We start from the raw sequence: 13855 nt of genomic DNA on the forward strand, positions 1-13855 counted from the left end.
AAGAGGATTAATAGGAACGAATGTTTGTCACATGAACACATTCTGAGCTATGTGGAATTTGAGGAATGCTTTCAAATTCTCTCATTTGCCTCAAAAATATTATAATTGAAATTTGTCTCATTTAATTCTTATTTGTGGAATAAGAAGGTTTTGGGTTTGAGTAAAGCATATAGCAATGATAGAGAATATGTTAGACAGTTTGCAATCTTTTGGGAGATTTTGACCCTAAGTGCCCCACTGCAACAATTTAAAATTCATTATTAAAAGGAAAGAGTCAAGGCAGTCAGTCTAGCTAAACTAAGTATAACTTTGTCATGTCTACTAATAAATCTAACGGTACACGACACATCCTTCATCAACTCATATAGAAAATAATTCAAATCCCGGGCAATAAAGTATATCCAATGAGGAAATAAATTTTAAAAGTTCCTCCTTGTTTATGTCCAAAAATGGATATTCCCACTACATACATAAAAAAGTTGACCATTTTAAATGATGAACAATAAAAAAAGCTCTGATTAATACAATCTTGTGTAAGTGATTACTCTGACTTGCTTCATGCATAATTCAATAAAAGTCGTACAAATATGAATTGTTGATGACATCGAAGTTGTTAATAAGGAGGTCGATTTAATTTTATTAAGCAAAAGTGGTTCTGTTTAGTTGATTCTCGTGCACTTTTTGATGATGCTTGAGATTTTTAAAATACTTCATTCGAATGTCTTCAATTACTAGAATTCATAGCAACTAATAAATTATCCATAATTCTCTTCTTGTTCCTACAAAAGTGATTGTTCATTAATAAACAATTTGTTAAACTGATAAATTGAGTTTTAATTAATTTACTAATTAATTAATCAAGCAAGTAATTAGTCAATAATGTAATATCAAAGCTCTAATGTAACTGTGTTATCTTTATTATTATCTCATTTCGTGAATTAAGGACACAATGCAATTAGTGTCGTTGACAAAAATGTTCATTTGAGGTGATTGTTTGGTGTCGATTTGCGATAAATAACAATCATGTCGTACTGTATTTGAGTAGGTTGAAATGAATATTTTGGAATCATCTCTTGTGACTTGTTGTGCTCTTCAGCTGGTAATTATCCGATCGACACGGATTTTTGTTGTCTATACTTGATTTTCAATGTATAATCTGATTCGTTGTGAAATTGGTACCTGATGTCGGCATCTTGTAACATTCCGCATTGCTATTTACTGTCTTCAGTCTAATAAAATCTGTAAAAAATGCTTTTGGAACAAAAAAATCTCCATTCTAATTTTGGACTCGATAGGTTGTCAGCTGTCAAATTAAATTACATTTTATTATTGTCATTTCACAAAATTGGAAATCCAAAAATAAGTCCATCACAATTCACTTCATTAATTAATAATTCACTATCAATATACATACAGTGTAAGCAGCAGTAAGTAATAATAAGCAGAACAATTATGAACAAAATATTTGCATTTATTGAAACGTAACTAATTTATTGTGTGAGCTTTTATTTCATGCAGAAACATATGTGACTAACCTACGTGTGTATACTTGCACAATTACTCATGTAGTCAGTCATTTCCGATTGGAAATAATATTAATATTAATAACCATACTCACATATCGCATGTCGGTGCCTTGCATTTGACAAATGATCATGAACTTGAAATTGGATTTCGTTTACTTGATACAAAGTTGTTGCTGATCTTACATTGGAGAAGTAGGGGTACTTAGAGCACACGTAAAGGAACTAGAGTGAGTCTCTATCCTACAAATTGAGACATGAGTGACAAAATAATTCATGCTACACCCCTGATGATTGCTTCTTCCACATTTCATCACTACTTCTATTACCTTATTTTGATTGAGCAGCACTAACGGCACTAGCTAATATTAAACAAGAATCATGCGAAAATGAGAAAGTAGAATTATTGTTATTAGCTTTCAGCACCATATTGAGCTGTTTCATTGTTCTTCTTAGCAGTGAATTGCAAATGAATGATTGGGGTTGTTCATTATATGCATGCACAGTGGGATTGGTTTGAGCTTTCTGCTGCTTGCTTCAGAAATTTAGAAAATTGTGGTTTTTATTGTTATTCATCATTTGAGCTTCTGAGTTTAATATTTCATGCTGATTATTTTTCACAAAAGCTCTCTTAAAATAACATGAAACTCATCAAAACTTTCCATCTACCTTGACCCTGCCCAATCATCTGAAAGGATAATTAAATGTAACATAAATACGTGTGTAATCAAGTCTCGCTCAAAATCCTATAAACAAAGTAATTTAAATGCAAATACAGCTTTTCCTAAACAAATCCCATCCTAAATTCATCCAATTTTACATGTATTTTCACATGTATGTTAAAATATTCATTGAGCTCAAAAACAGGTTCTTTTTGGATATTCAAATGAGAATGTATTATTATAGCAAGTTAATTGCTAATTCAATTAATCCAATGAATTCAATTGTCAATGCCATAACCTCAAATTCTTCCTTATTTTATGTCTTGGCATGATTTTAGTTTTTGTGGTTTGTATGTCAAGGTTGAGCAGCGCTTGCAACTTCACGATTTAGTGTCTGCAAGAAATTATGGTTTAATAAGGTTTACTGGATGTTAGATGGACGATTCTTTATGCGCTCTAGAAATTCAATTACAACAACTTCCTTACTTCACATCCACATGCCGTTTTCTTCCTCACATATTCCTAACTAAATTACATCTCATCATGTCTGAATTGTACTGAAGGTTCAGCTAAAAATTTCTTTTAAAATGTATCCATTTACCCTTTTTCTACTTCCACCACTTAATATTTCCCTATTGCATAATGCAAATTATTATATACTCGAATAATCAGATATATACAAAATGTATTACGTGAATCGTGCCTTCCTCTCGATACATTGCATTGCGCTCTTTACTTTTCTATTAAATTTTATTAGCTAATGTTGTTGTTGTTGTTGTGGTTTTGCTTTCAATTGAGTTCTTTTCCTCTTTACTCGTTCTGCAACACACGGAAGACTGAGTATTAAAATATTAAAAATTCTAGCTGCATCTATCTCTCAATCTTGAAGTGAATATGCTCTATAAAAATTACAGTGTTGGTTGAGGAAGCTAATAAAGTGATGGAAATTTTCATATTTTCTCTCCTTATGTGTTAGCTTAATACTATAGATAATGTCAGTTTGGGATGCATGATGTGGCTTGTTAGTTTGGGTTTTGTGGCTTGTATGGGAAAGTTGATACTTTTCTGCAAGGAGGGATTAATATAAGTATGGATATAATATCTGTGTTGGTCCCTGCTGAAGACTTATCTAGCACCTTCCTAGCATCGACCATGATCTAATGGTATCCTCATTACTCCCCATCATGTTTGACAATATCACGTACTTTCTAGTCCAGCATGCACTTTAGCAGACGATCCACAATAATTTTTCATACTTAACCCTTGCATTGATGTAAAAGAAACTGAATAAGACGAGGAAGTGAGTAGAAACGATAAAAATTGATAAAAATTGGAAGGAGTGAGCAATTTTATTACAAAATATCTTTTTTATTATTCCCTTATGGCTTTAAAGCGTCTGTGAATTTGATAATAATACGAGATGGATCTTCTTTGTGCTTAAAGGATCGGAGATACATTTATTTGAGGATTGAAATGCAAATGAAAATCCTTGAACTTTTGTTTCGGATTTCCAATCTTATGATGGATCTATGAGGCAATTCTCATGATACTAACTATACAACATTATGGTATTTGATATGAGGACATAGAAATGTTCGTTGTGGTGCAATTTTATTTTATGTTCAGCTCACTAGAACTTTTAATCCGATTAATATCCATGGTTATGATTTATGTTATGTACATTAAAAATGCGAAATTTTTCATTTTGTTAAACACAAAATACATGCGGAATTAAGTCACATATTGGACAACATCAAACAAAATTGATTGCAATATCATGTTTACTTTCGATTCACGTGTCCCTTGCTGTTTACCAGCTTGGTAGCATTCAATCAGAATATTTTTTAATAACTCAGCATTGAGACTTAACGCAGTTATTATGGCAACGACTTTTGTGATGGAAATTTCCATTCTCTTATTGCTTTGCATACTGCAGATTAGGTATTAAATCATCAACCTTACTTGTCTGTCTCATGAATATTCCTTTAATTATCAAATGAGTTTTATACTCTTAATCCGATCCTTTTCGTCTAGAAGTGAAAGCTTGATTACTAAGGTTCATACTTTCGTACTTCTCGCAATTATAACTGTGTCAATATTTGCACTATTTCTTCTACATTTTTCTTGCTTTAAATTTAATTGGAAATCTGTTTAATTTAAAAGCTTTTTCTCATTTCTTCTTCATGTTCAGAACTTGTTTGGAACTTGTAAGACTCAAAATTGAGTGATAAAAGGATATTTAAGAACAGATTTAAAAGCTTTTTTGTGTTTTCTGGAACTTTTCTTTCAGTTGCTGCAACTAAATTTAGAATTATGTTTTTGGGTAAATAACTTTTTAGTGCAAATATTTTGTTTTCCTTTGTGCTGATTGACAATCTTTATCTGATGCAATTTCACGTGATTGTAAATATTTGTGTTCAATCTTTATGGGCATTCACACCGTACCTTTATTTTGTGATTTTGTATGAAAAATTTCCCATTAGTCGGGATAAATATTTTTGGATTTTTGGAAGTACTAAAAAATTATCCCATTGGTCGACAAGACTTTGGGAATCTGGACACCAAAAGTAGTGGCCTCCAATCGAGTGCGGGAACCTCCTTATTTGAGTCCGGTCAACTTTGATATATGATCAATTTAGAGTTCTTATTGCAAAGGACCTGATTTTTAAAGATGACAGAGGTCAGGAAGGTAGTTGGGTTGAGCAGGAGCCACACATTTGCTTCAATAAGTTCAAGTAGATATAATATCCCCAAATTCTACTCATAAACCGGTGTGACTATAAAAATCCTTCAATTTGTTTATCCAAACATCATTCACAAATATAACAGAAGCTTAAATCACATGTGTAGGTAGCACATTCAACTCATACAAAACAACTCCTCTATGAAAGTTTATCTTGAGATATTTTCATATCAAAAGCATCAATAAATGAAAAGTTTCAAGTACAAGAATTTCATTGACATTTAAGCAAACAAGCAGATGGTAATAAACTGCCATAGCATTTTGCTGAAATTGAATACAATCTGAATTATTTTCGATATTTTCTTGATCTTAAATTATATCATACAATACATTTTCTTCATGAAATTAAATCTTTTGAAATGATACAAGACAAACAGAAGTGAGTACAGAAGGAGATACAATGAAATGCTGAAGAAAATTGTTTAAATTATTAAAATGAAGTTTCAGATTATGAATTTAGAAAGATGATACATATCTGGCAATAAGAAATTAAATTAAATGCACTGGCTTTAAATCTGCTAGTCCAGTGTTGAGCAACCTTTGTTTTTCGAGGCGTACCATGGTAGATAGCCTTGATCCAGAACCGTTCATAACATGGCATTCCCAATTTCTTTGACTGCACGTTAGTGTACCGTAGTACACAGATTGCCCACCACTGAGTTAGTCATTTGGAATTAATTAAATTACAAAAATTAGTATTTTAAACTTCTGAAAAATTCCTTAATTTTAATTTTGTTTAAAAATATCTGTATAATATGTATAACTTCATTATGCACAGACTAAAGTCAAAATCAAATTTGTATAAAATCTACATAAATTGAATACATTTCCATCTAATATTAGAGTCTGTAAAAGAAAATTTTTATTTAATTTCTGTTGAATTTTGTGTAAGTTCTGATGATGAATTGTGTCAGAATAATTTTGTCTACATGCAAGGATTTAATCTGACTTTCTAGGTGGCAACTCACTGGGCGACCTAAGAATTCTTGGAAGGAAGCTTTTGATAGAGAAATTGTTGCATTTGGCATTGAAAATTGGAAATTGGATGCCAACGATTGAGTCAGCTTCATTTGACATCTTTGGGAGGTCATGGATCAGAATTGATCTTTAATGCCCAACGGAAGGGGGGTCCGAACTCTCGAGGGGTCCTGAATTATTTTGTCATACAAAATTCGAGCTTTAGAGTGGTTCGTGTCTTATAGAACATCCTTCATTAAAATTTAACTACCCAACTGTCCATCCCAATCAATATACATCTCATACCTATAATTAAGCACTTCTTTTGATGCAAAAATCTTAATTAACTTTATTCAACAACATTAATTCCATTCAATTTCGTTTGTCTATTTTTTATGCTGCAAATATCCCTTTATAATTGGATTTTCATGCACAAAACTGATTGAAGTTTTTCAAAATCCTTCTTGCATTTATGGAAAAGTTTAACTAACTTTAAGCTCAGTAAAGAACTTGAAATATTATTTAAGTTAAATTAAATTCTCTTCTTAGAAGCAAAAAATTGATAAAAATGTGCAAAATTGTTTGTGGTTTTGAGAAAAATTAATTACAGAATTTCAAAAAGAAACTTTTTTTCGTCGTCAATCATTCTGCATTCCAAGTGCTAGATTAACCACACCAAATCATCTAAAGTTTTTTCATCTGAAATTCTTTTGAGTACTTTTATGTCTTCATCATTAAAGCGGATACTATGGATACTGACGGATTTGAGGAGAGATTGTGAAGCTTAGATTCTTAAAATTGTATTTTGTCTAGCTGTATTTATGATTTATTCAGCATTAATGGCAGTCGAATGATGTCAACAAACTTGAAGTATTCTCCGTTGTCGTGAGACATCCTACATCATGGCATTCATCAGTTATTCATCTGATTTATCTTGATCCCTCGCACTTTTTTTGCTTTTTATATTGAACTCGATGGTTCTGAGCTTGTGAGAGGCATTTATGGAGTTTCTAGGAACATTAAATGTCAGAAAAAGTTTGCCAAAATAGAATTTAAAGGATGGGCGACATTTTAAGGAATTTAAATGTTTTCTTAGAGCTTTAATTTGACTCTATTGAAGTTGAGTCGACTAGACTTGGAATCTTTAAATTAACTGTGGATATGCTTCATCCATATCAATCCTGAGTGAACCAAAATACGTTAGAACTAGATATCAACAGGACATTAACTTGCCATCAACTAGTAATAACGTATTTATGTCCATTCGGGAGTACAAAGGTCACCATCCATAATTGTCTAGAGTTTACCTTACTTCCATTTTAATACATCTATAAATCTTCAATAAATCAATTTATTAATAATAAATTCTTTTTTTCTATTTTCTTTCTAGGTAAGTCCACAAAAGATGAAGGAAAAAATGTTCATTAGGACAAAAAAGATCCCCAAAAGACCCAACATTAATTTCTACTGAAAAAATATAATAAGTAAATATTTTTTTCGATAGAATATAATAAATAATACATGTCGAATCATCGAAGTAAATCATCATTAGTAAATCAAAATTAGATTATATAAAAAAAAATCAAATTTCATATTTCACAATCACATTTGTCATTTCGTTACCATATTTCGTATCGTGATGTAATATAGATGAAAATATAATATATTTTTTATGTTTCAACATTTTTTTTTACTTTTATTTCATTTTTTTATATAAATACTTTTACTTTTTTCATACTTTCTCGTCCTCAACGTTGGTGGTTGAAATGAAGATTTTATTCCATATTTTTTTATACTATCAAGGTTTGGGCATTTGATGTAAATTAAGGATGAATATTCCCTTATAACAAAGTGAGGGTTCGGACATTTATTAAGTAATGCTAAAGATAGTCAACTAAATCCTAAATCATCCTTTCCCTTAGCGTTAAGTATTATAAGTGAACGACTCTAAGCAATACTCAAAATATCTAACGTCTACTTAGCTATTAGCTTAAAACAATGAATCGAAGATTTTTATGCATAAGTCAAATACTTTTCATATGAATCACATTTTTATCAATTCTTGTAAAGTAATGTGAATGAAATTATAAGAAATTTAAATTTTGCATGAGTTCGAATCTCAGAATTTTATATGATACTCTCTATATATCTAAAAATGATTCATATATTTTTTTTTAATTTTACCTATTGTGGTTTTTTGGACTCAGCTTCTGCCTCCTTAAAATTCAAAGTTCCCTAGACGGACAATTATAAATAATTCATCAAATGCCCAAGCCTTTCACGTCATATCATATACCTTATCATTATGTTGTCTTCTTCTTTTACCGTTAAATGTTTGTGAAGAAGATTCATGATTACAGTCATTGATGAGGGAACGAAGACGGCATATTATAATTTTTGTGTTCTATATCATGTCTCACATGTACACATCGAGAATATCATCAAATAATAATGAATAATGATAATAATTTTATGCATTTAAAGTCTAATGATTGTGTAAGTAAATGTAATGGAACCAAAATTTCTCGTCGTCATAACTTTGCGTATACTCATTCATTATCATCATGTAAACTTTTTATCTACTATCTTTCTTTCTTTCTCCTTCACTTCCTCATTCTATATCTATGTCTTCTTACTTGTCATAATTATTGTTATCATTATATTCTATGATATGTTGATTCTTATTCTGTTCTTATCATTTTCCTTTATTTCCATTATTCTTCGTCTTGTTTTCTTTACTTCTACTTTATTTCATTTTACTTTTCCGTATTTTAAGAACAATAGAATGAATGTATGAAAATTTCTATTTTTTTCCTCTCAATTATATCTGAAAAATGTAATTTCTTAGTAGGAAGGAAGCGGATGTGACTCTAGGATTAAATAATAGCAGAAATATAAAAATTTACAGTGGTGATATCACTTAATGAGATATGAAAATATCAAGAAAGTCAAAAAATTTAATTTTTATATGAAATCTTATACTTCACAAGAGAAAACTTCAAACTTTAGGAGATTTTTGTATGAAATTATAAACTTCACAAGAGAAAGTTTCCGAAAATTTAAGATTTTTGTATGAAATTATATACTTCACAAGAGAAAGTTTCTAAAAATTGATGATTTTTGGGTAAAATTTGATTCTTTATAAATAGTCATCAATTGTCCCATCCTTGCAATTTCCAATCAAGCAAGGAAAATTTCCAAGCAGAACAAAAGAATTTACAATTTTAAAGCCACTCACTTCAAGCATGGCAAAGATTGTTATTGTTATGTGTGCAAAAACATATGTAACAAGTGTCGATCATTAAGAAGCCACTTGGAAATTTTCTCAGTCTTGCATGCGATGGATATGAAAATTATTACAAGAATTATTTTGATAGTACTGTACAACCTTGAACTTTTTCCTTCCTTCCGATAAAGAGGAATATTATTGTTAAAGTTAGTGCTTATCAATATTTATGAGGACATTAATTGTGTGTTTTTAACATGAATTGTAAGGTCTATAACTACTTGCTTTATGAGAATTACTGACTTAATGTAGTCGATTAATGAAAAAGGGATATTTAAAGACCTTTGGGGTTGTAGATTTTTATATTGACTTAAAGCTACTTAAATACAGTTTTTTAATGTATCTGAAGAGTAATTCATAAAAATGTCATGAAATTATTGAATCATGAGCATAGAAATTGCTAAATTAAACTTCTCAAAATAAAAGATAAAAGCCTTGTATACAAGACTTGAAAGCAAAAGTTGTATGAAACGAAGCTTTTTTTTTTTTGAATATTGAAAGTTCGTTATGAAGGTTTGATGAAGCTTTTATCAAGCTTTTACTTGACATTCGTTGAATTAAACTTAAAAAAATATTTTATTAATAATTTCAAATTTTGGAAGAAAAAAAACAAATAAGGATACTCAAATTTTTCAATAATTGAGACTCGAACTACATCTTTTAGAACTATTTAGCTATTTACTATAGTAATTTTCAGTATTCAATGACAAAATACATACAAAAGATAAATTTGAGAGAAAAATGAATGCAATCAAATAAAATAGAACCGACTCATTTGTATCGAGAAGATGTGGAGCTTCCATTTAAAATGTAAGTTTATGCAAATGAAAATTAAAAATAATGACTACAAATATTGGATGAATAATTCTTTCATTCCATGCAATGCCAAAACAGCTTCGAATGCCGATGCATACTATCGGACGGAGGGAGCTTTTTATTTACATTTATGCAAAAAGCTTTACTGCATAACTGATGTTCAATATTGACCTGAATTTGAAGCACACTGTTTATGTGATGTGAGCATGGAACCGATTTGAATATCTTGCATGCTTACATCTTCATTATCCTTACCTTTGAAATGAAGGAGTAAAGGCACAAAAATTGTATTTTAATCCACGCCCCCTAACCACAATAAATACCGCTTTTACCACTGCTGTTGTTGCCATCACTAACATTATATTCGGTATATGTGGCCAAAAATAATTGATTCATGAGCATATTCATTTCTTATCATGGTCATTTTATGGAATTAAGGAATGAAAATGAGAAAGTGCAATTTGTCATGTTCACCAAAGCTGAATTTAGTCTGTAAGAAGGTCAGTCCAGTGTTACTCAAGCTTTGCTCCACGACATACTATTGTGTCACCAAAAACTTTGGATGTGTCACGGATTGTACTAAATTTACATTAGGAAATTAGGTTATTAAGTCATGGTCGAGAAGCACTGCCTCAGTCCATATTAACCCAGAAACTCTCAGTCTGACACACATTCTGTTGAGTCATGAACAAATTCTTAATTTATTAATCACATCTCACAATTAAATGGTCGGAAAATCTCTTCGACTTCATGATAAATTGTAGGAACAGCCATACGGATAATTTATCGTCCGCAATTCCTCATTGTTTTTTGCTCAGCTTTTTTAATATCTTCGCTCAATAAAACTTTATTTATGTATTTCGATACATAAAGTCTTGGGAAACCGCATTGCAAAAAGGCTTTGAGTATTGCTGCATTCTATTTCATGAAGTCTTCTTCTTCTTCTTCCTGTTTTGTGGAAGTTCACAATGGTCATAAAAATTGCAATCTTGATAAGTATTTTGAGTTTAATTTATTGCTGGAGAAAGTATTTGTGGAATTTTTATTGGACTGTTGTGGCTACTTTTTGGGCATGGAAAGTTCATTTTGGATGGATCCTCGATTTGAAAGAAGTTGCCTTTGGAAGTGTAGTCATGGAGATAGGTCTGAGAAGGTCCATGAAGATGGTCATCAATGTCATTTTGATTCTGATAGCTGACACTAGGATCTAGGACGTAAGTCTAATGCTGCACGTAGTTGATGTCTGAGATCGGCTCAATCCTTCAAAACCTTCTGAAAATTCAGCTTGTTAAGGACTCTCTGACCATGCTGTGTACTTTACATGCAGCTCAACTGTCAAGGCAAAACACTCACATTTTAAAATTGAAAGCTTGGCCTTTTGGTGCAGTAATTACTCAGCAAATGTCAACCAATAATCAGCAAATCACCCATGCAATCTTAAACTAAATTAAATTTCCATAATAAATTGTATCCAGTACACAGAATGTTCATTAACAATGAAAAGGAAAGTTCATTTTATTCCGTGTTAATTTATGAGATATGAAGCTCCCCCACCCATGCTGTTCACTCCGTTCTTTTCATAATAAATTCATCAAAAATTCTTATCAGCCATGCAATTTACTGTAAAAAGCTTTTCACTGTTAAAATGCCAGAAGCGAAAATTTCTTTACATGCATTTACATTTTTTTCTCACTGCTGTACATTGTTGCTGTTGTTGTGCTTGGGATTCATGCAAAATAAAAATATATAGAAAATAAATGAAATGAAAATTTTTGCTGCTGCTCCCACTCGCTGCACACAACTGATTTTAATACTTTTCTCATTTATTGCATCCATGATGTGCATTTTCCATTCATACACTGACATTGCAACGAATTCTTCCTTCTTATTATTCTCAGTTCTTTTTTCTTGTTGTACTGATAACTAATATTAAGGTGTTCGCCTGAATGAATGTAATTTTTTGATGTCCGTGCGATGAATTCGGGTGGAATTTCAAACAATTGTCATGCCTGGGTCATACCAGATACAGAAATCTGCTCAACCAGTTTGTTAATGCTCTACGATTGACAGTATTGATCAATAGGAACCAGTCGTCATATGCCACTTGGCCAACCGGATTTGAATAATTGTGGTGGCATCATTTCAATTTTAGTGGTTTCAGTGACTTTTGATATCCACTTCACGGTCATCTGCCAGATGCTAAACAACCTTCACATCCGCAAAAAAGCTTCCATAAAATCAAAATTCCTTCCAGAATCTACCCAAAATCACCATAAATGAGCTGCTGCTTACAATTTCTATTACAAAACATTAAGTTCTTTTAAAATGAATGGCATTTCCGATTAATAAATAGAGCAGAGGAAGCACATTTCATTTCAGAAGTTTATCTTCATACCGTGTGCATATATGCATATGACATAAGATACTATGTAACAATATCAAGCTTGATGAGCGAATAATTTCCATTTTTTAAGGAAAAATGAGTGCCTCTGACAGAAGTTAAAGATAATACTGTGGAACTGACAATATCATATTCCATGCCAATGAAGGAATTTGAATTTATGGCAAGGAAAATCAATTCTTAAACTTTACATTCACAATCTAGCAGCAAGAGTGTGGAGTTGCATAAAATTTGAAAATTCATGATCAATTGGCTCTTTACTGCCAGAAATCTCTTCCTTTACATTGTGTCGATATACTATGTTACATGAGATATTGGCAGTTTGAACTTTTTACCATACATAACATTATGTAACTGCTGTCATGCCATGTGTATTTCAAACACATTGAGCTAGATATTTCTATATTATATCATACATATAAGGATGTAAGGCAGTTTGAATTTTCATGAGAGTCTTTACATAATCTGTGAGAAATGAATGAAGAACTAGAGTAGGAGTAATGATGCATAATTATTGTGGCGCATTAGAAATTTATGAATCTTGTTGCTATTTTTATTATCTTAGGGTCAAGGATGGTAAGGAACTAACTTTTAAAAATCAGAACCTCCCAACTTAGGCATCAACGACTATAGGCTCATTGACAGCCAAAAGAGCAATCTCAACTTCCTCAAATCTACCTAAAAATGCAGCTCACAAGATCAAAAGCTGAACATCATCCTTGTATCCTCATATGCAAATGTATGCCTGCTTACAGGAGCAAAGAGAAAAAATATTAATTTTCTATATCATTTTCAAAGGAAAACTTCCGCATGAAAGAGCCTAGCATGAGAAGGTGAAGTTACTGAAATGTGAATCTTATGCAAACAATCCTTTTTTCCCATCCTAATTTTATGCTACTTTTCTTTTCATAGAACAAAAGGTATTGTATTATGCGTGGGTGTTGTTTCAAGAACAAAAGTGAGCAATAGATACGAAGAGATTGAAATGAAAAGTTCACATGCTAAGAAGAGCAGGAAAGGTGGAAATGTATGAATAGTTTACATTACAAACAAAACAAAGAGAACAATGAATCTGTAGTCAGGAAGAATGTGAAAATTATTCAAGAAATGAGTTTTTAAATGCTAATACTAGATGCAAATAGAAGAAGATCACGAACTGAGCATTAGATGATGAAAATTATACTAACTTAATGAGAGAGATTTTGTAGCTATGATTGCTGTTAACTTGTGTTTACATAATGAAGCTTCAACCTCACTAATTTGTAGTTAGTGCATTTAAAGATGTAGATTTCCAGAATTTGAATTAGCTGGGAAATATAAAGCTGTGGCTTAGTGTTCAGAGCGTCAGACTCCTGCTCAAACGATTCAGGTTCGATTCCAGATATTGTATTTGAAAGTACTGTATATAAAGTTTCTTGGAAGCCTTCTTCATTTGTGTCACTCGGCAAAGCTTTCCACTTCCTCATT

At 31.3% G+C, this 13855-nt stretch overlaps 1 protein-coding gene across 2 annotated transcripts in view; it reads left to right on the forward strand.

Moving 5' to 3' along the window:
- The window catches only part of LOC139087878 (uncharacterized), a 141973-nt gene that overhangs the window by 36923 nt on the left and 91195 nt on the right, over nucleotides 1-13855 (forward strand). The window lies entirely within an intron of this gene.

This window comes from Chironomus tepperi, unplaced genomic scaffold (assembly GCF_022539635.2).
Source record: "Chironomus tepperi strain 1889 unplaced genomic scaffold, CSIRO-AGI_Ctep_v1 contig_137, whole genome shotgun sequence".
Taxonomy (NCBI): domain Eukaryota; kingdom Metazoa; phylum Arthropoda; class Insecta; order Diptera; family Chironomidae; genus Chironomus; species Chironomus tepperi.